This window comes from Carcharodon carcharias, chromosome 10 (genome assembly GCF_017639515.1).
Source record: "Carcharodon carcharias isolate sCarCar2 chromosome 10, sCarCar2.pri, whole genome shotgun sequence".
NCBI lineage: Eukaryota > Metazoa > Chordata > Chondrichthyes > Lamniformes > Lamnidae > Carcharodon > Carcharodon carcharias.
This window is the reverse complement of record NC_054476.1, coordinates 85,217,655-85,237,080: the sequence shown is the minus strand read 5'-3', so window position 1 is coordinate 85,237,080 and position 19,426 is coordinate 85,217,655.

The following is a 19,426-nucleotide window of genomic DNA, read 5'->3' as shown; positions in this document are numbered from 1 at the left end:
ACTTTCCCACCTGCCACCGCACTTATTCTCCAGAATGAAAAATTCCACCCTTTATTTTTTCTCAGGTAACTTCCAGATCAATAGTATGAAATAAATTAACCTTTTCTTTTTAAGTAAAAAAGCTTTGCTGCCAGGTTGTTTTTAAATTAAATTACTCGCTCCAAGGGTAAAATATATACACACATATACAAATACATTGTTCACAGTTGACTTTGGGCAACGCCTTTCAAAGTGTCTGTGACAACTCTAATGATGGTCGAGAATACTCCATGATTTGATTTGTGCTCGTTGGTGTATTTGAAATGAAAGACATCCAACTAGATGTAATTTATCGGGATTTCCAAAAGTAGATGTAATTTATATTTACAAGGTACCCTATAATAGGCTAATGAATAAGTTCAGAAAATGTGGAGTCAGCAGACAAGTGGCAGTATAGATTGCTAGCTGGTTTCAAGACAATAGCAGAGAGCGGGAATAAAGGATAGTTATTTGGAGTGGCAGAAAGTGGGAAGTGGTGCTCCACAAGGATCAGTGCTAAGACCACTGCTGTTCACAATTTACATAAACAATTTTGACTTTGGAATCAAAAAAACAATGTTAAATTTGAGGAACACACCAAATTGGAGTGATAGTCAACACTGGGGAGGTCTGCAACAAATTACAGAAAGGCATTAACAAACTTGCAGATTGGCAATGTGAGGTAGTCACTGACTTAAATTAGCTGCCAATTTGTATCTGTGTAGCCACATTCTACTTCATGAAGACTTAGGGACTATGAAGGCCCCAACAGAGACAGGAACTTCACTGGAGGTATGAAAAGCCTCCTTCATATCTCATCCAAATGCAAGAATGAACCATTCTGTAGTTGATTGCTGGTACATTAAAAATTAATCATCTGAGCTATCACAGTGGGTAAGAGGAGCAGTGCCAGACATAAGTTGATTAACTTCCTTTTAGAGTATACAATCAACATGAAGAGAGGTCGTGTGATACAACCTTTTGTGTGGATGCTTGAATTTGGGATTTGGCAGAGATATTCTAGCCCCTGGAGTGAGCAGCTCTCTCGCCCTCTCTCTCTACAATACTCCATCTATTTTGGACACTAATTTGCTGAGTTTAAAGTGTGTCTGCATTCCTGCAGCAGACAGATACTCTATCCTTAAAAGAGCCATTGAATTTCTACAAGTGTTTCCAGGAGAAAAAGGGACATACCGGCCACAACTTTGAAAAGCAACCACCTTGGCTGAGAACTAGTGCTTCCGAATACAACCAGGGAACTCTCATTGACCTTCCTTTTTTTTAACCTGCTCTTTAACCTGGCCTCAATGCTTGTGGTTTGAGTGTGTTTTTGCAGATGTTCATGGGAAGTAGAACATATTTGTACACTTGTAACATTTTTAGTATTTTTACCTAGGTGGGGTTTAGCACAATAAAACTAATCCCCATGTGTTTAACTGAAGAATACAGTCTGGCTTAATTCTTAATTAACAGACTGCACATGGGCAAATACAAGCTGAATTGGCAATCCAGCAACCTTTTAAAATTCAAACTCTGCTATAACCAAACTGGGAGTGGGGAAAGAGAAAAACCAGTCTACCCCTCCTCATCTGGTCATGACAGTAGGTAGAAGAATAAAGCGATCTTGGAATCCAAATACACCAATCATTAAAAGTGTTGCCACAGGTTTGCAAAGCCATTAGAAAGAGCAAAACAAGCATTAGGTTTTGCTAGTGGAGGAATAGAATTAAAAAGTAGGGATGGTAAACCTGTATTGAATCTTGATTGGAGTACTGTATGCAGTTGTGGTCACCATATTATAATAAGGATATAGAGGCATGAGGAGAGTGCAAAGAAAATTTACAAGATTACACCAGAAATGTATGGGTTTACATATCAGGAAAGAATTGACAGACTGGATCTCTTTCTCTTGGGAAAAGGCAGAAGGGTAACCTAACAGAAGTCTTTAAAATTATGAAAGGCTTTGATTGCATTGATACAGGGAAAATATTTCCTCTTAAGGGAAATAAGCGTAACCAGAGACCATCAATATAAGATAATCACCGAGAAATCCAATAAGGAATTTAGAAGAAACTTCTTTACCTAAAGAGTGGTAAACATTTGAAAATTTCTACCACAGAGAGTGGTAGAAATAATCTAGATACATTTAAAGGGAAACTAGACAAGCATATGAGGGAGCAGGGAATAGATGGTTACGGTGGCAGGTTTAGATGAGAAAAGGTGGGAGAAGGCTCGAGTAGAGCATAAAAACTGGCATGGACTGGTTGGGCTGAAATACCTGTTTCTGTGCCATATATCCTATGTAATTCTAAATTTAAAAAGATAATAAACTTTACCATCCCCAAATTAGATAATGTTGACTGCTTGGAAATTGGTAATTCATTAAGTTTTCCAGTTGGGTTCCAAAGAAGGTCAAATGCCTTTGAATGTTTTCAAACAGAAATTATAACAGTCATAAAAATACGCACAGAAATTGAAGCAATTAGAAATTTGAGCATTGCAAGGATAAATAGCTTTCAAGAATAGACTGGTGTTAGGAAAGAGATTGCATATCTCGCAGCATCTTCTCCATTTATCAAATTATATACATTCTCTTCATTGCTGGAGTTAATGCAAGCCTGGATTTATTCTGAAGAAACTGTTATTTTTTTTGACAGATGCTTTGGGTGGTACCACAAATAGCATCCTGTTCCACGTCATACCTAATCCTTGATTACATTATGAAGCAACAACTCATTTTCATTTACAGCTCGTCTACAGTAACTGCACACCTGAAGGCTTGAGAAGGTATACCATTCAAAGTATGAAAACCCTACCTGGTAAGCAGTCCATGTTTCTTTGACCTCAGCATCCTCCCACATAATGTAGAAGACTAACAAAGTAGAACAATTAAGAGGGAAACTCTTGCCAGGGATAGAAATCACAACCCCCAGGAATAATTGTGAGACTATCAGTGCTTATCATTATTATGGAGTAATTCAGATGGCAACTCCCAGTGTCTGCATATGCAGTTAGATGTGGAAATCAGGAAGTTGCTGTCAGTTGCCGTTCCTCCACAAACTTTGCAACACTGAAATCTTGCTGAAGGATTTGTCATTAAAGCACATTAGGTTGTGGTACTTCCAACTAGGTATCTCCTAAATGTGTCAAAAAAGTTAATGCTTTTCCATTCAAGTGTAAGAGAGAGACAAAGATTGGACTCGGCCTGATATCAGGCATGATCCTCATGCCTGGTCCCGCTGAGGCAGGCAGCAAACAAATGTCAAGTGTCTCCTCCTAGGTGCCTAGGGGGCCTAGGTGCATGTATGGCTAGCACAATGCACAGCTAGCCAGCTCTTCTTTTAAAGATAGCCTGTCTCTCTTAAAGGGGAAATGCACTCATGCTACAGAAATGCTGCAGCAGTTTCAGGAAGGCTTTGCTGGAAGGTGCAAGACAGCAAATGGAGCAACAAGCCAGAGAATTTTCCTTTCAGATGTGGTGATGGAGGTTGAAAGGGAGAGATGTCAAGTTTCCATAGTAGGCCAGGAGGCCCTCAAGGCACACATTGAGAAGGGAATGGGAGCAAGTAGCCAGGAAGGTCAATTCCTGAAGTCTGGTCCTGAGTACCCAGGCTTCAGTGTCAGAAAAAGTTCAGTACCGTACATGGAGGGTCAAAATCAGTGAACGCATCTTTTAATTACATCTCTACCTTCCAAACCACCACCTCTCACTCTGCTCAATCACAACTCTATTATTCACCCACCACCAATCAAGACTCATGCCTATCATTCAGGTGCTCCATATTACCCCTACATTCAATAATGCTGCCAGTTTCACACCCACCTCTCACTGCTTCCACACACCTTTAGCTATTCAGCTATGGCAGGCACATCACCCAAACACATTGGAACACATTCACTGACAATCTCCCCTCTCTCTTGCAGGACAAGGCACTAACAACAGGAGGGAGCATCAGAAAACTGGCAGGGGACACCATACATGGAGCTCCTGATCCCACTAGAGGATAAGGTGCTCCACAACATGGGGCCATTGTGACTGAGGCTGTCGCATCCAGGTTTTGCCCCATGTTCCTTCTCAAATTGCACATCACTCTCATCTTGCTTTTGGCATGAAGTGCAAGTTGTAGATGTTGTGACCATGATTCTATTGCTTTCCACCCCATCTCCCCTCTCCTCACTTCAACCCCTGCCTTGTTTTTCTTCCTTCAGATACCCAGAATTTCCTCCCTAGCCAGCCTGTGCAGCCTCATCATGAAGGCTGAGAGCCATATCATACCCCTGATGAAGAAGCGCAGTCATGTAATCAGACAATCAGCCCACCAACTCAGATACTGGCATTCCTCGTACTTTACAGGGTAGTACAGAGTCAGGACCAGCAGGTGGTGAGTCTCTGGGAATGAGTGGGCTGCAGCCAGGCCAAGAGGAAAGAATAGCTTGAGTGCCAGCTCACTGCAAGCATACAGTAGAGTTCTGCTGCAGAGGGCTCCGGCCAGGGTCTTGATTGGGTGGCGTGCAGTATAATACTGATGGTCATGCACACAGAAATACTTTGTGTATTGACAAGCCTGCCATATAAATTACTATCATTATCAAGGACCATGAAGGAGTTCAATACAAACTTGCCACAGAGCTTCACGTAGAGCTTAGAGCCCATTCTTCCCAGTATGTAAGTGTTGGCCATCTCCATGCAACACTTGGGTCCCAGGCATGAAACAACATCTGCTGTCCAATGTTTAAGTCTCAATTTCAGCAAAAGCAGAGGCCACGCAACGTCTGAGGGCTGCAGTGGAAGCTCAGGCTGATATTGTGAGATCCATGCTTTTGCCATGCAAGTCCATCCTGGTGTCACATAAGACCAGACTGGTGCCATGCAGGCTCAAACTGGATCATCAAGGCTTTGAATGATAGTGCTCAAATGGGCAAGCAGGCTCCCTAGTAGTTCAGTAATCTGCCATTCAGTTGTGGCTCTGTAGTGCATGAAGCTGTTGTCCTCTCTCAGGATGACAGAATTTGTGCTCTCATCACTATCACTCTACCAGTGCTCTTGCTGTTGCCTTTCAGTCAGCGGCCTATGCTTTCTTTATTCTTTCATGGGAACTGGACAAGGCCAGCAATTGTTGCTCACTGGCTTACTCGGTCATTTCAGAGAGCAGTTAAGAGTCAACCACATTGCTGTCAGTCTGGAGTCACATGTAGGCCACACTGGGTAAGGACAGGTTTCCATCCTGAGAGGACATTAGTGAACCAGAATGGTATTTACAACGATCAATGACAGTTGTCATGGTCACCATTACTGAGATTAGCTTTATATTCCAGATTTATTAATTGAATTTAAACTGCACTAGCTGCTGTGGTGGGATTTGAAGCCATGTTCTCAGGGCATTAGCTTGGGTTTCTGAATGCTGAGGTGGTGCTGTTAAAGACCCAAACCCACAAGGCCTGCAACTCTTTGAGATCATCCTGTACATCCATCAGCAACCTAACCCACTGAAACTCAGCAGTCTTCCACCAGTCATGCTTAAACCACAGCGTAGTAATGTATAGGAGCACAAAGTTAGGCAAAGGCACTCACAACAAGCATGAAGTGAATGCACTGGAATGAATATTTCAGGTTTTTATGTAGTGTTGGATAATGTTGTTATTGAGACTGAGCGTGGAAACCATTGTGCCCTGGACGGAACAGTCAGCTCCATCAACACCACAGTGATGCCCTCACACAAGTTTCATCACTGTGGAGTCTCTTCATGGAAGCTCAGATTATTATCATATTGTCTTCGGGAGCCACTGTCAACATGGGCTTTCAGAATGCCATGCCATTCCTGACTCTCTTCTGCAACAGAGCAGGAGTTCTGAGGCACAATCCCAGGCTTTGGTTCTATGAGGCACCTGCTCTCCTCTCTCAGGCCAACATCAAGCCTGCTCCCTCAATCACCCACCTCAGTGGTGCCCTGGTTAATATCGCACAGTTGATCTCTCAAGGCCCACATTCGCTTGAATCATCTATACAGCTATCTGATGTGTCCTCAATGAAAACTCAGCTTTCTTCTACCTTCCCAGCTATACTGAATGGGAAAAACCTGTCAGCGCTGGAATAGGAAACGAGTATAGAAGACAGAAAGTAACTGGGCACAAAACATGATTCATTATATGCCAAGCTGAGTTGTTGGTAAATTTGAATTTTGATGTATATTTGGTATTGTTAATATTTGTAGTGAATTGAGGTTGGACTGAAGGGAAGTAATATAACTGTGGTGGTAAGGATTGAATGTTGGGGTTGGGAGGGATGATTTAGGTGAAGCAGGCTTTGCTGAGCTGCTCTCTGAGAACTTAGACAGCTAGTGACACTGATCTGTGCCTTTCCTGCTTTTCCTCCGCTTCATGTTCCCCCAATCCCTTTCTAATGATAGAGGTACCAGATTGCTGATGGGGAGCATGCAAGCTAATATGCCTGCCATGTGAGTGAAGCCTACTGTTCTCTCCTCCTGCTTCATTGTGTCCATAGGGATTGATGTGTTGGCATGTATATCATGGTGTAGAGAGTTTTGGTCACCTTCATGATGCCATGGTAAAATGTGAACTGTGATATGTCACTAATCTAACGTCTTACAGCCTGAAAGAAGACTGTTGCTTAAGGTTTAAGGTCTAAGGTAACGGCAATGCTCTCTGTGTGTGTAGTTGGGTTGTGGATGAAGAAGGTGATTTTCCTGGCCAGTGATAGCCCCCATACTATTTACAATCTATCTGAAGTGGTTATTCACCTCATCAAAGATCAATGCCCTCTGGTGTGAGTATTAATTAACATTTAGATGGAAAACCCTTTAGCCTCAGTCTCCTCCATGCCCAAACTAAATTGACCACCATAGACATACATAATCTACAGTTTGGTGAACGATGGCACTGCTGTTGCCTGCTCTGCAACAGGTTTGCAAGCCACTCTCTATCTCTTCAATTCTGCATACAAGAGACTCAGCCTGTCCTTGAATGTGGCCAAAACAAAACTCATACCAACCCAGACCTGGTCAATCAAACATTCCACCGCACATATATATTAAAGGAGAGATTCTGGAATATGTGGAACACTTCCCAAACTTGGCAACCACCATTGACAAAGAGATCCAACACTGGATCAGCTAAGCCAGTTCTACCTTCTACAAGCTGCAGCAATGAATGTATGACAACAAAGGCCTCCGCAAGTCAGCAAAGGTCCAAGTGTACAGAGCAGTTGCTGTCACCACACTCCTGCACTGCAGTGAGACCTGGACCGTGTATCAGTGACACATAAGTGCACTGGAGAAATTCTGCCAGCAATGGCTCTGCTGCATCCTCTGGATTCAATGGTAGTACCGTCGAACAAACGCTTGTGCCCTTCTTGGCGCGAGGTCCACAAATTCCTGCAGAATCAACTACAATGGACTGGACACTGTGACCCGATGGTCAAAACGTGTCTCTCCCACCAGGTCCCGTTTTGTCAATTCTGAACTGGTTAGCATTACAGGTGAGGATAAAGAAAATGTTACAAAGACTCGCTGAACCTCTCCTTGAAGCATGGTAGAGTTGATATTAATCGTGGGGAGGATCTTGCTTTCAATCGTTCAATGGCGACAATTTGAGCATAAAGCAACATCACGCTTTGAACCCAAGCACCTTAATGATGAGGTAGAGTGGCAGCAGAGAAGGAATGAAAAGGAAGCAAATTCTGCACTCCAAGTCTCATATCCTGTCCCATGTTCCCAAAAATCTGCTGGTCAACAATTGGCCTGTTCAGTCACATGAAGGCTCATGGCAGAAGCTCACAACCTGAGTAGATGTCACCCTTGAATCAACGGGCAGCGCCAATAGCGTCCATGAAGCAAAACTACCTCAAGACATTGCTCCTCAATGAAGTTCATGAAGCAGAAATGCTCCCTGAATAACCATTGTATCATCTCCTGCAAAACTCCTTCCTCTTCCTCTTACTTGCCTGTGCAAATCTTTTGGCTGCCTGCCAACTCCTCTGGTTGATTGTTTCTCAGTATGGTTACATCGTTTTATGTTGCTTGATATCTCTGTGTTAGCAGGGTTAATTTGGGACATGGCTTCTGTCTCAGTCACTTAGTGTTGTGTCTAGTTCTATGGTTAATTTGTACCTGCTCAACTATGGAGCTTTTGCCTGATTTCTGAGTCACCATCAAAGCATTCTCTTCCTCAGGTAAATGAATCATAATGTTCTTAACCTTAAAACCATTTCCCATTAAACTTCAAAGGAGTCCAAGCTGGAGACTCATACTACTTTTGCTCTTGGCTAAAAATGATATGCTCACCGACCCTCAGCCAGTGGTAGACCTGCTGACCTAGTGAGATCATGAACATAGGTCAGTTTAACCCTTGAAGTATTGGTCTTTACAAACAAGAGGCGGTTGTACCAATGTTAGGGTATGCCCAGTATCATGTCATCCTCGGTGTTATTTGTTGAGTGACGTTGAATGTACAAAGATAGTCATATGCCTTGCATTGTTGGACACTGTTATAGGGTGGCCGAGTAGTACTATTAATGATAGAGTTGATCAGCAGACAATTCTTGGGTGGAAGCTTTAAGTTTATTTGCAATGTATTCAGCAGCAACTATACGTGTGCTTTCAACTCCAACTCTACGCTGACTGCTGAGGTAGCCTGTGCTACTCTCCTATTGATTACTACAGATCATGTGATCTCCCTTAACAAATATTATTCTTAAAGGTATATTACACACTAAATAAAGACATAATTACTACATTCCTTCCCCTTTAGCTTGGCTATACATATATTTACAAGTACATATTTTTCAAGACAAGAATATTTACACTGGGTAAGGAATTTACAAGTTCAGTCTTTCATGTGGTTTCCTGGCATGTGTGGAATGTCGCAGCTTCACAACTTCAGATTCTTTGTCAGGGGCCTCCTTTTTCGGAATTGCCTGAACATCAGGTGCTTTGGTGGGCTCTTGTCATTCTATATCCTCAATTCTTTTAGGAACATCAGACATGTCAGTCCTGGGTTGAGTATCTTCAACAGGAAACACAGACCTGGTCATGATCACTGGTGAAACCAAATCTTGGTGATTTGTCTATCTTTTCCATAAATGGTCCCATAAGTTTATGGATGATCCGGCCTTCCACCTTCGTGTGGTAAGATAGAGGTCCAGTCACCGCACTTAGTTCACTTCGTACCCACTTTGGTCTTTCCCGAAATTTTTCACGTATACCGGCTCTCCCATGGTAAATTTCCTCTCACGACTACGCCAGTTGTGTCTGGTTTTCTGGCCTCCCTGACTCCTTACCACCTTTCCCTCTAAATTTGGTGTTATTAAGCTCAACCTCGTCCCGAGACTGTGTTTCAACCATGACTCTGCAGGTGTGACACCTGTTGTTGTGTGAGGGGTAGTCCTGTAATGAGAAAGAAAGTGTGCTAGCTTGGTTGCCAAGGAATCACCAGTTAGCAATCTCATGCCTGCCATGAACATTCGAACCGCCCTTTTGGCCAGTCCATTTGAGGAAGAGTGGTCCAGTGCAGTTTTCACTTGAGTGATACCATTGAGGCTGATAAACCGTTGAAACTCAGCACTCGTAAATGCCGTGCCATTATCGGAAACGACTACTTCTGGTGAATGGCAAAACTCTGACATAGTTTCTCAATTGTAGCAGCTGACATTGATGACTTCACCTCATATACATCCAACCATCTTGAATGGGCATTGACAATGAGCAGTTACATTGTATCCAGGACAGGTCCAACATAGCCAATGTATAACCGTACCCAGGGTCTACCTAGCCACTCCCATGGGTGTAATGGAGCTGTCACTGGCAAATTTTGCAGTTGCTGACATTATACACAGTGCTTTACTAAACTCTCTATTTCAGCATCCATCCCAGGCTACCATAGATAGCTGCGTTATATGGTCTTCATTTGGGAAATTCCTGGATGGGCACTGTGTAGTTCAATTAAAAGTGGCTCCCTTCCCTTTGGAGGAATTAGCACTTGTCCTCCCCACAATAAGATGCCACCCTGACTGGTTATTTTATGTCTTCTGTTGAAGTTACAGTTTCATTTAATCAGATACAGGCTCTTGTGACCAACCATGAAGCACTTGTTCTCATACTTGAGATAGGACTGGGTCCCGACTTGTCCAGTCTCTGATCTGTCAAGCACATACTGGTGAGGAATCTGAGAAATTCAACAATAAAACAAGTCCCTGTGGAATTGGGACGTACTCATCATTTTCTTGTAAAGGCAACCGACTAAGGGCATCAATATTTGCGATTTGATTGCCAGCCTATGTATGAAAGTGTAATCATATGCTGCCAGAATTAAAGCCCTATTAGTATTTCTGTATCTTCTTTCTACATGCCTTCTTCTTTCTAGAGTACTCAGCAGCAACATCACGCGTGCTTTCAACTCCAACTCTACGTTGACTGCTGAGGTAGCCTGCACTATCCTCCTGTTGGTTACTACAGATCATGTGATGTTCCTTAACAAGTATTATTCTTAAAAGTAAATTATGTACTAAATAAAACCATAATTACTACAGACACCATGCAGGTTTTGGTCTTTTTCATTGGTACCTGGCCTACATGTGGGGAGATGATTGTGTAGTTGTAACGTTATTGGACTAAAAACCCAAGCTTGTGCTCCGGGGGCACAGGTTCAAATCCCATCATGGCAGCTGGTAGAATTTAAATTCAATTAATTAGTAAAACTCCGGAATTGAAAACTAGCCTTGGTAATTTGTGCCATGAAATTATCACTAATTGCTATAAAAACCCGTTTCATTAATGTCCACTAGAGAAAGAAATCTGCTGTCTTTACCTGGTCCAGCCTACATGTGACTCCAGACCCATAGGAATATGCTTGACTTTTAACTGTCCTCTGAAATAGCCTAGCAAGCCATTGAGTTCAAGGGCAGTTAGGATGGGCAACAAATGCTAGCCTCGCCAGCGACACCCACATCCCATGAAAAGAATTTTTAAAAAATATTTGCACCAGCAATTGTTTATGCTGTGCCCCAAGTAGAGTTTCTCAGATCTCTGGTGTCACCCACTGGTTTTTCACTCTAATGTGCATTTTCTGGTTCTCAGGGTTATGAGTACAGTCAAAGCTGGGTATGTCTCACTCTAACTGAAAGGAATTTAACCACCCATGGCCATAACCTCCAATGGAGTGGCAATTCAGTCAGACTGACACTTCGCTTGTAATTACTCACTTTGAAATCCAGCTGCTCCTATCTCGCCCGACCTTCCAACTCAACTCAACCCGGGTGAGATCTGTGTAGCACTGTGGGTTCCCATGGCCTACAGTCGAGGGCAGCTCAGTTGAAGGTAGGTAAGCTATGCCCCCTTCTTTACGGCAGTAGCTGCTGTAAAGCAGGTAAATGTCAAGGTCCAGCCACTGAGAATCCAAGGAAAAGATAATTATATCAGTTACGTGGGTAGGATTGTGGAGAGAGGTAGATGGGTTGGATGGTCAGTGGGGAGGGGGTGGGAGGGAGGGAAGATGAGTCAGTTGGCTAGTGAGCGGGGTGGTCCATGGAAGGGTCGGGAGGTTTGGGGAGGTGTAGGCGAGGAGGGGTGTGTAGTCAGGGGTTGTAGCCGGGTGGGGGGGGGTGGGGGTGTATAGTCAGGGAGTCCTATGTGGTTCGGTGCGTCCTGTGGGGGGTCGGGAGAGGTAACTGGGGAGCGTAGTCAGTGGAGGGGTGATTTAAATGGGGTTTGGGTGTGGGGGATTTGAGGCATCCAGTGAGGTTTTGGGGTGGTGTAGTCAGGAGGGGGTGGGGTAAAGTGTAGTTGGAGGGTCCCATGCGGGTTGCAGGCTGTGACAGGGTCCTGTGGGGCATTGGAGACTAGTCGGCTGTCCCATGGGGGTCAGGGAATGTCAGTATAATAGTTACCCAGAAATAAGAAGTGCTTTTAATTCATCTAACTTTTTCTGGGGAACTATTGCTGTAAGACAGTGACAACCATCCAAAGTTTGTGATTTAAATTACATTTTTGGATGTTCCTAATGTCGGGCAATTGCCCATCGGAAATGTGAAATTCCCAGCATTTCTTTGGGGTTCCCCCCAGATACACTGCCCTGGAGTTTGCAAGTTACTGGCCATTATTTCCAAATGTCTTTTAGTTCTATGGTTAATTCTTTATATGCACTATGTGAAATGTTCTTCTATTTCTTATAACATTTTCTTGTAAACTTCAGGAGTTATGTTATAGACATTAGGAAAAATGCAGCAAAAATAGGACGGAATAATAGATTAATTTGACTATTCTTATATAGATTGGGTTAAAATATCTTTTTGGACTTCAGTCTCTCATGGGAGACTGGTCAAGAAGGTAAGAGCCCATGGGATCCAGGGCAATTTGACAAATTGGATCTAAAATTGGCTTAGTGGCAGGAGGCAGAGGGTGATAGTTGAAGGTTGTTTTTGTGACTGGAAGCCTGTGTCCAGTGGGGTACAGCAGGCTTTGGTGCTGGGTCCCTTGCTGCTTGCAGTGTACATTAATGATCTCGACATAAATGTAGGAGGTATGATTAGGAAGTTCACAGATGACACGGAAATTGGTGTTGTGGTAAATAGTGAGCCTGTAGCCTTAGACTACAGGACAATATAGACAGGCTGGTCAGACAGGCAGGACAATGGCAAATGGAATTTAATCCTGAAAAGTGTGAGGTGATGCATTTTGGGAGGACTAACAAGGCAAGAGAGTACATGGTGAATGGTAGGACCCTAGGAAATACAGAGGATCAGAGGGACCTTGATGTGCAAGTCCATAGATCCTGGAAGGCAGCAGGACAGGTAGATAAGTGGTTAAGAAAGCATATGGGGAAACTTGCCTTTATTAGTCGAGGCATTGAATACAAGAGCATGGAGGTTATGATGGAGTTGTATAAAGCATTAGTTAGGCCACATCTGGAGTACTGTGTACAGTTCTGGTCACCACTCTATAGGAAGGATGTGGTTGCACTGGAGAGGGTGCAGAGGAAATTCACCAGGGTGTTGCCTTGGCTGAAGCGTTACAGCTATGAGGAGGGTTGATAGGCTGAGGTTGTTTTCCTGAGAGCAGAGGAGACTGAGAGGGGGAACTTGATTAAAATGTACAAAATTATGAGGGGCATAATAGGGTAGATAGGAAGAAACTTTTCCCCTTAGCAGAGGGGGTCAATAATCACAGAATTTGAAAACAGAGCCATCCAGCTGGCCGGCGATGACTGGGACTGGCCCTGTGCTGATAGTGAGGTCGGTGCTGCTCTACCAAGTGAGGGTCCAGCAGTGCAACATCCATCAGATAACCATGCTGTGAGTGATGTGTCCTTTCACAGGCCATTGCCATGCACTTATTCTCTCCCCTTGCTTTCGCAGGCACATCTGGGAAGCAGTAGACGGAGTCCACGACTCAAAGCCTCCAAGCAAGCTCTGAAGAAACCTCTGAAGAGGAATCTGAAGGCACCCTCCCTGAAGTCACATAACAGCGCTCACCCGTAACCTCCACCAGTGCAGAGACACACACCTTGGTGGGACCCAGTTTTAAAGTAGCCTTGGGACCACAATATGGTGAGCACATCGCACTTCCTGATCCACAGCAGGCAGAGGCAGGTCCCCGACATTTGGAGGACTGAATGTTGCTGAGTACGAGACAGATGACGAGCCACTGGACTTGGTCATGGCTGGAGCTGCAAAGTCAAGCTCGGGAAGATCAGGAAGGGATGGCAGCTGCACTCCTCAAATTGCAAGGCACGATGGAGGAGTCGTCTGTCTTCAGGATGAGCTGACAGTGCTGGAATGTGAACGCACCGAGGTCAACACTGGCAGGATAGCGGTCGCCATGAAGACCTTGGTCTAGGACGTCACTCCTGCACTGCTGCGCAGACTTAACTCCATCCCTAAAGCCATAGTTGGCCTCCAACAGTGTGTATGCAAGAGGGGTGCTGGGCAGCTCGATCTCACTCCAGCTACCCCTTCTGCACACGGAGTCAGCTGGGGCCCTCAGGCACTCAGAAGGAGGAGGATCAGCAGGTGCACGCTCTGGGGCCATCCACCCAGGTGATTCTGGGAGTGACTGGCTCATCTGATTCCTGTCTTCCTGTGACCTCCGTAGATCCAGCTTCACAGCTGGGAAGGCTTGTACTATCACACAGCAGGACCCCAAAAGTAGGCCAGGGCCCTCCAAGTCTCGGCCCTCCAGAGGATGCCAGCCAAAGTCATCACAGCCAGGGTGTCACAGTCAGCAGACTGCCTCCACCCCCGATGTGGATGTTCAGGGAGCACCAAAAGATAGCAGCAGGGTTAGGCAAGTTAAGGAGAATTAATTGCACAGCCTGGGCACAGGTGGTAATCAGTTGTACTTACTATTCAATATTGTCAATAAACTCCCAAGAATGTCTCCCTGTCTATGGCTCCTTGTTCTGATGAGCAGTGTTCTTGTTACTCAGATGTAAAATCTTTCTGCACAAGATAAAAGGCATGTATGTCAGTCCAGGTCCCCTTCCCTGTACTCTGTGCGGCCATCAGACCACAGTGATGGTCCAGCCTCACACTCCCTGGAAACATTACTGATGTCTGCACTTCAACAGTGCTGGTCATTGCTGCCAGAATGCAGTGGGCAGGCACCACAGAATTCTCCCATGCTCTCTGTGTGCTCTCAGCACCTTCAAGCTGGGGTTGGCTCCCATCACACCAGCATCTGTGACCAGTGGTGCTGTGCATCAGCTCCTGAAGGGCTGAGGTGCTGAAGGCGGACACAGCATTAGATGCATCTAAAGTTTCATGGCTGCGTCTCTGAGATGGCCCTGATCATGGAGTGCAAGCGAGCTGCCCTCGGCCAGACAGGAGTCAGGCATTCTCAGAGGCCATGTGAAGATCTATGGAGTGTCCTCACTGCATGTTGTCATTAATCTCCTGCAATCGAGCAACTATCGAGGGCCTCCACTGCATCTCCAAGACAGGAGCATTCTCTCAAAGTGTATTGGCACTGAGATAAGCCAGACTAGAGTCAAATGTTCACAACTGCAATGTGAGGATCCACAAGGACTCCTCGCTGCATGTCTTCATCATCCTCCACAAATTTGTCAGCTGAGGGCCACCTGAGTGCGCCTGCCTCGTCAAGCCAGTGCGAGAGCCTTGTCCCCGTCAACGTCACAACCGAGGGCCTCCTCACCCCGATCCCCGTCAGCATCCTCCTCATTGGAGAAGACATGCAGTTTCTCCATCTCCTCCTCAGCCAGCTCCTCTCCCTGTTGCAGTGCCAGGTTGTAAAGGGCGCAGCAGACAACGACAATGCGTGACACCCTCTGCGGACTGTACTGCAGGGCTCCACCAGACCAGTCCAGGCACCAGAACCACATCATCAGCATCCCGATGGCCTGCTCCACCAAGTCGCGAGCTGCTGCATGAGCCTCATTGTTGTATCGCTCTGCTGCAGTCTGAGGCCGCCGCATGGGTGTCATCAGCCACGGCCTCTGTGGGTAACCTTTGTCTCCAAGGAACCAACCCTGCAGCCTCTGTGGACCCTGGAAGACTGCAGGGACCTGCGAGCAACTCAGGATGTAGGTATCGTGCCCACTCCCTGGAAATCGTGCGCATACCTGCAGGATGTGTTCCTGGTGGTCGCATACCACCACGTTCAGTGAGTCGAAGCCCTTGATGTTGATGAAGTCCACTGAGTGTAGCGATGAGCACCACATGAGTGCAGTCGATCGCACGCTGCACCTGTGGGAATCCCGAGATCAGGGCAAATCCAATGGCCCTTGCATCCTTGCTGAGCCGGTCCTGGGCAAAATGCACAAAGTTGTGTGCCATGGAGAAGATGGCATCCGTGACCTCAGGGATGCATTTGTGGGTGGCAGATTGTGAAATCCCACAGAGGTCACCTGTGAAGCCCTGAAATTGAGCATTGCTGTCACTTTCACAGTCACTGGCGGTGGATGTCCTCCACGTCCCCTAAGCGCCAAGTCCTGCAGTAAGTGGCAGATGTGAGCCATCAGGTCCCTAGGCATGTGCAGTCATCGGCGACAGTGGTTCTCAGTCATTTGCAGGAAAGGCCGGCGGCGTCTATAGGCCCTGGGTGTTGCTAGGTGCTGACCAGCAACGGCTTGCTGTCTCTCCTGGGCAGGGTATGCGGGAGCCCCTGCTACCCCTTCTTCATGAGGTTGCTGCTCCTGCCTTTGCGTGGGCAGGTGCCTCAGTCGCTCTCTCCTCCATCTTCTATGGTTTCTGTAGGCCACCAGGCATACCACTGGGTCACCAGGATCCATGATCCTAACGTGGTCCTCCTGCAGCATGAAATAGAGAGAGAGACGTGGTTATCTTGGCTGTACCTAGCACCTTTCCTGGCCTGGAGAGTGCTGGTCATCCCTCAGATGGCCAGAGATGAGTGCGCTGCATGGCTGCCCTGTTAACCTGTGACATGGGGGACACTGGTCCAACCTGGGAATGCTGAGACTTCAAGAGGCTGTGAGCGCCTCCAGCAGTGGCTGCTACGGTCAGTGTTTTAAAGGAGATTGTACAACGTGTGCAGTCCAACCGCTCTGCAGTCCAATAAAGTGGTGGCGGACTCGAAGTCTGTGCTGGGAGGGGGGGGCGGTGGGGGGTGGGCTGTGGGAGGAGTAAGGTATGGAGCTCTTGGTGGCCCTTTGGTACCTCCGCAATGCTTCATGGGCTAGGAGCCTGACCCCAATCACATCACTGTGGCCGTACCTGATCTGTCTTAGTTGCAGAGGCAAGTTCAGTTTATACAGGTGTCCCTAAGGCGTAGCCATTTCCCTTGCTTACCCTGCCCCCCACCTCGATTGCCTGTGCGCAGGATGCCGCGCCAGGGTAGCACTTGACCCACCCCCCACCCCCACCACCCCACCACTTCAGCAGTCACCTCCGTGGCTGGCCAGCATTTGACCCCAGACAGCCCCCACCCCTCAGCAGTCACCTGCGGGGCCAGGCCTCAGTTTCCCCCGCAGCCCAGGGCCTGTAAACAACAGATGAGCTGTGAAGAACCCTGCCGCTCACTCACTTCAGTTCCCCCAAAGTGAAGGCCACCAAATGCACGTCGCCTGCATGCTGTTGTGAAACACTTCGGTATACTTTCCCGCCAACATAGACAGATGATACGGCGGGGTTCCAAGAGCCTCGTGGGATGGCCTTTTAATTATATGCTAATGTATTACAATTAGCTCTCCGCTGACCGATGGCAGGAAACGCGGCCCGCCGTTGGCAGATTGATATCGCGACCTGCCTTCATACCATCATGGTGGGTCCTGCCATATTTTCAGCACATGCCACCTGTCACGCCCGCTGCCAGCAGACTCGGAAAATTCCACCCTATGACTCTATATAAGCAGCAAAGAAGGTGAAGAGTTTCTGCAAAGTGATCAGAACAGCTTTCTGGATCTGTATGACATTAGTTGAACAAAGAAGGGAGCATGTTGGATTTATTTCTAGAAAATGTAGGACAGCAACTTGACGTTCATGGGCAGGGAAACATTTAGGTATAAAAGTTGAAAAGGACAAACTGAAAAAGACAAATGTACATGGAGAAGAATAAACAAACTTTAATGAGATAGAATGGTGGGGCAGCCCAGCTAAATTTAAAAGCAAAACTGTCAGCTAAGATAATGGAAATTTTCAGAGGTCAAGATTAAGGTAAAGTCCAGATATATACCCACAAACAAAGAAGGGGCAAGCACTATAAGAGAAAGAAAGGAGTTAACTTGTATTTCACATTCTCAGTATTTCCCAAAGTACTTGATAGCCAACTAGCTAATTTTTTGAAGCACAGTCACTATTGTAATATTGGAATTTGGGTTGTTTGGATAAGCAGCAAAGTTAAAGTTAAAATTGGCTTTTGCAAAGAGCATATAGCAAATATAGGACTAAGGATACAGAAGGAAATCAGAATACAAAACATTCGAATGGGAGGCAAAAAGAAAATAGTTTAGAAAAACTACGAGGAAACACGAAGGAAGACAGGCAGGTCACAAGAAAGGAAATAATAAGTAGTGCATTAAGTGTAACACTTTTGGATTTCCAAAAAGCCTTTAATAAGGAACTACATATCAGATTCAAGACTGAAACAGAGAGTAGATTACTCAGATTGGTAAATGGTGGGAAGCAGTGTTCCATAGGGATCAATGCTGGTATTACTGTTGTTCAATGTGGGATTGAAAGTTCACATTATACATAGCTCAATGTCCTGGGCTATGTGAAGAATCAGCACATGAAGAGTAAAAACAGCTTTCTGCTGAACATTGGATAGATTCTATAAGAAGGCCTAAGGCAAGGATGAGGAGCTTATGGAATGTGTGAAAGGCACTCGCCCACGTCTTTGGTCTGGTGAATGTTGGCATGGTCACTGGTGTTTATAATAGTAAGCTATATGAGATATACAACCATGGTAGCAGAATGGTTGGAAGAGATTGAGAGGATTTAAGTGCATCTAGTTGTATCCCTGTTGCTATTCTGATGTCATTATTATGTATCTTTGATGTACTGTGATTTAGTAGTATGCATGAATGTGGACAACAAAGAGGAATTCATATGGGAGTTGTAAGTGAATCACTGTATGCTGCAATTGGCATCCTCCCATCTGCAAAATTATGAGAATGCAACCTCATAATCTGAGGTGTGGTCAGGTGAGATCATCTGCTGCACTTCTTTTGATGGCTGAACAAGTTGATTCTGGTGAAGCACCGTCTGTCACAAGTGCCACACATGAAGTTGTCCGTTGTCAACGGTGCAGGAACTCTGCTGATGCCTTGTTTACAGGACTGCGATGTGTTTTAGAAATTCTAAAACCATATGCCATTGTGGTAGCAAATTCCTACCTATAGCTAACGCTGCAATTTGCATCAGTTGTCAGCTAATGTTTCCCACTTATCATGACTGATGTTAAGGACTTTCAAATCTCTTTTGACAGCATCCTTGAATTGGAGCTTTGGGTATCCTACTGATCTCAGCAATGGGCTACCTCTCCCTATGGAGAATCCTTGGAGAGCTGGCCATCTTCCTTCCTGTATATATGCCCAAACCAGCAGAACCTTTCTTACTTAGTATGTTTTTCCTAGAACAGACTGCTTCATTGGTGACTTTGAGCAGAGTTTCCCGTGCCAGCTGGTATCGAGTGTGTTTGTCAGCATGAGCAGACAATATGGCAAGAAGGCCAAAAATCGGTTTCATGGCATCGGGAAACCAGTTTGCAATCGTCCGTTCTGCCATCAGATGTCGGAAACCTCATTGTAATACATCTGCATATGATTATAAGCCTTGCTCGCTGGGATCATCCCCCCATGCTGGATTATCCAAGCACATCAGAGGTAAAACACACTGGTGCAGAACACGTCTTCACAAGTGTGACATGCAGAAGTCAGGGCTTACCATCAGGACCTTGCTCACATCATGGACATCCAGGGGGCA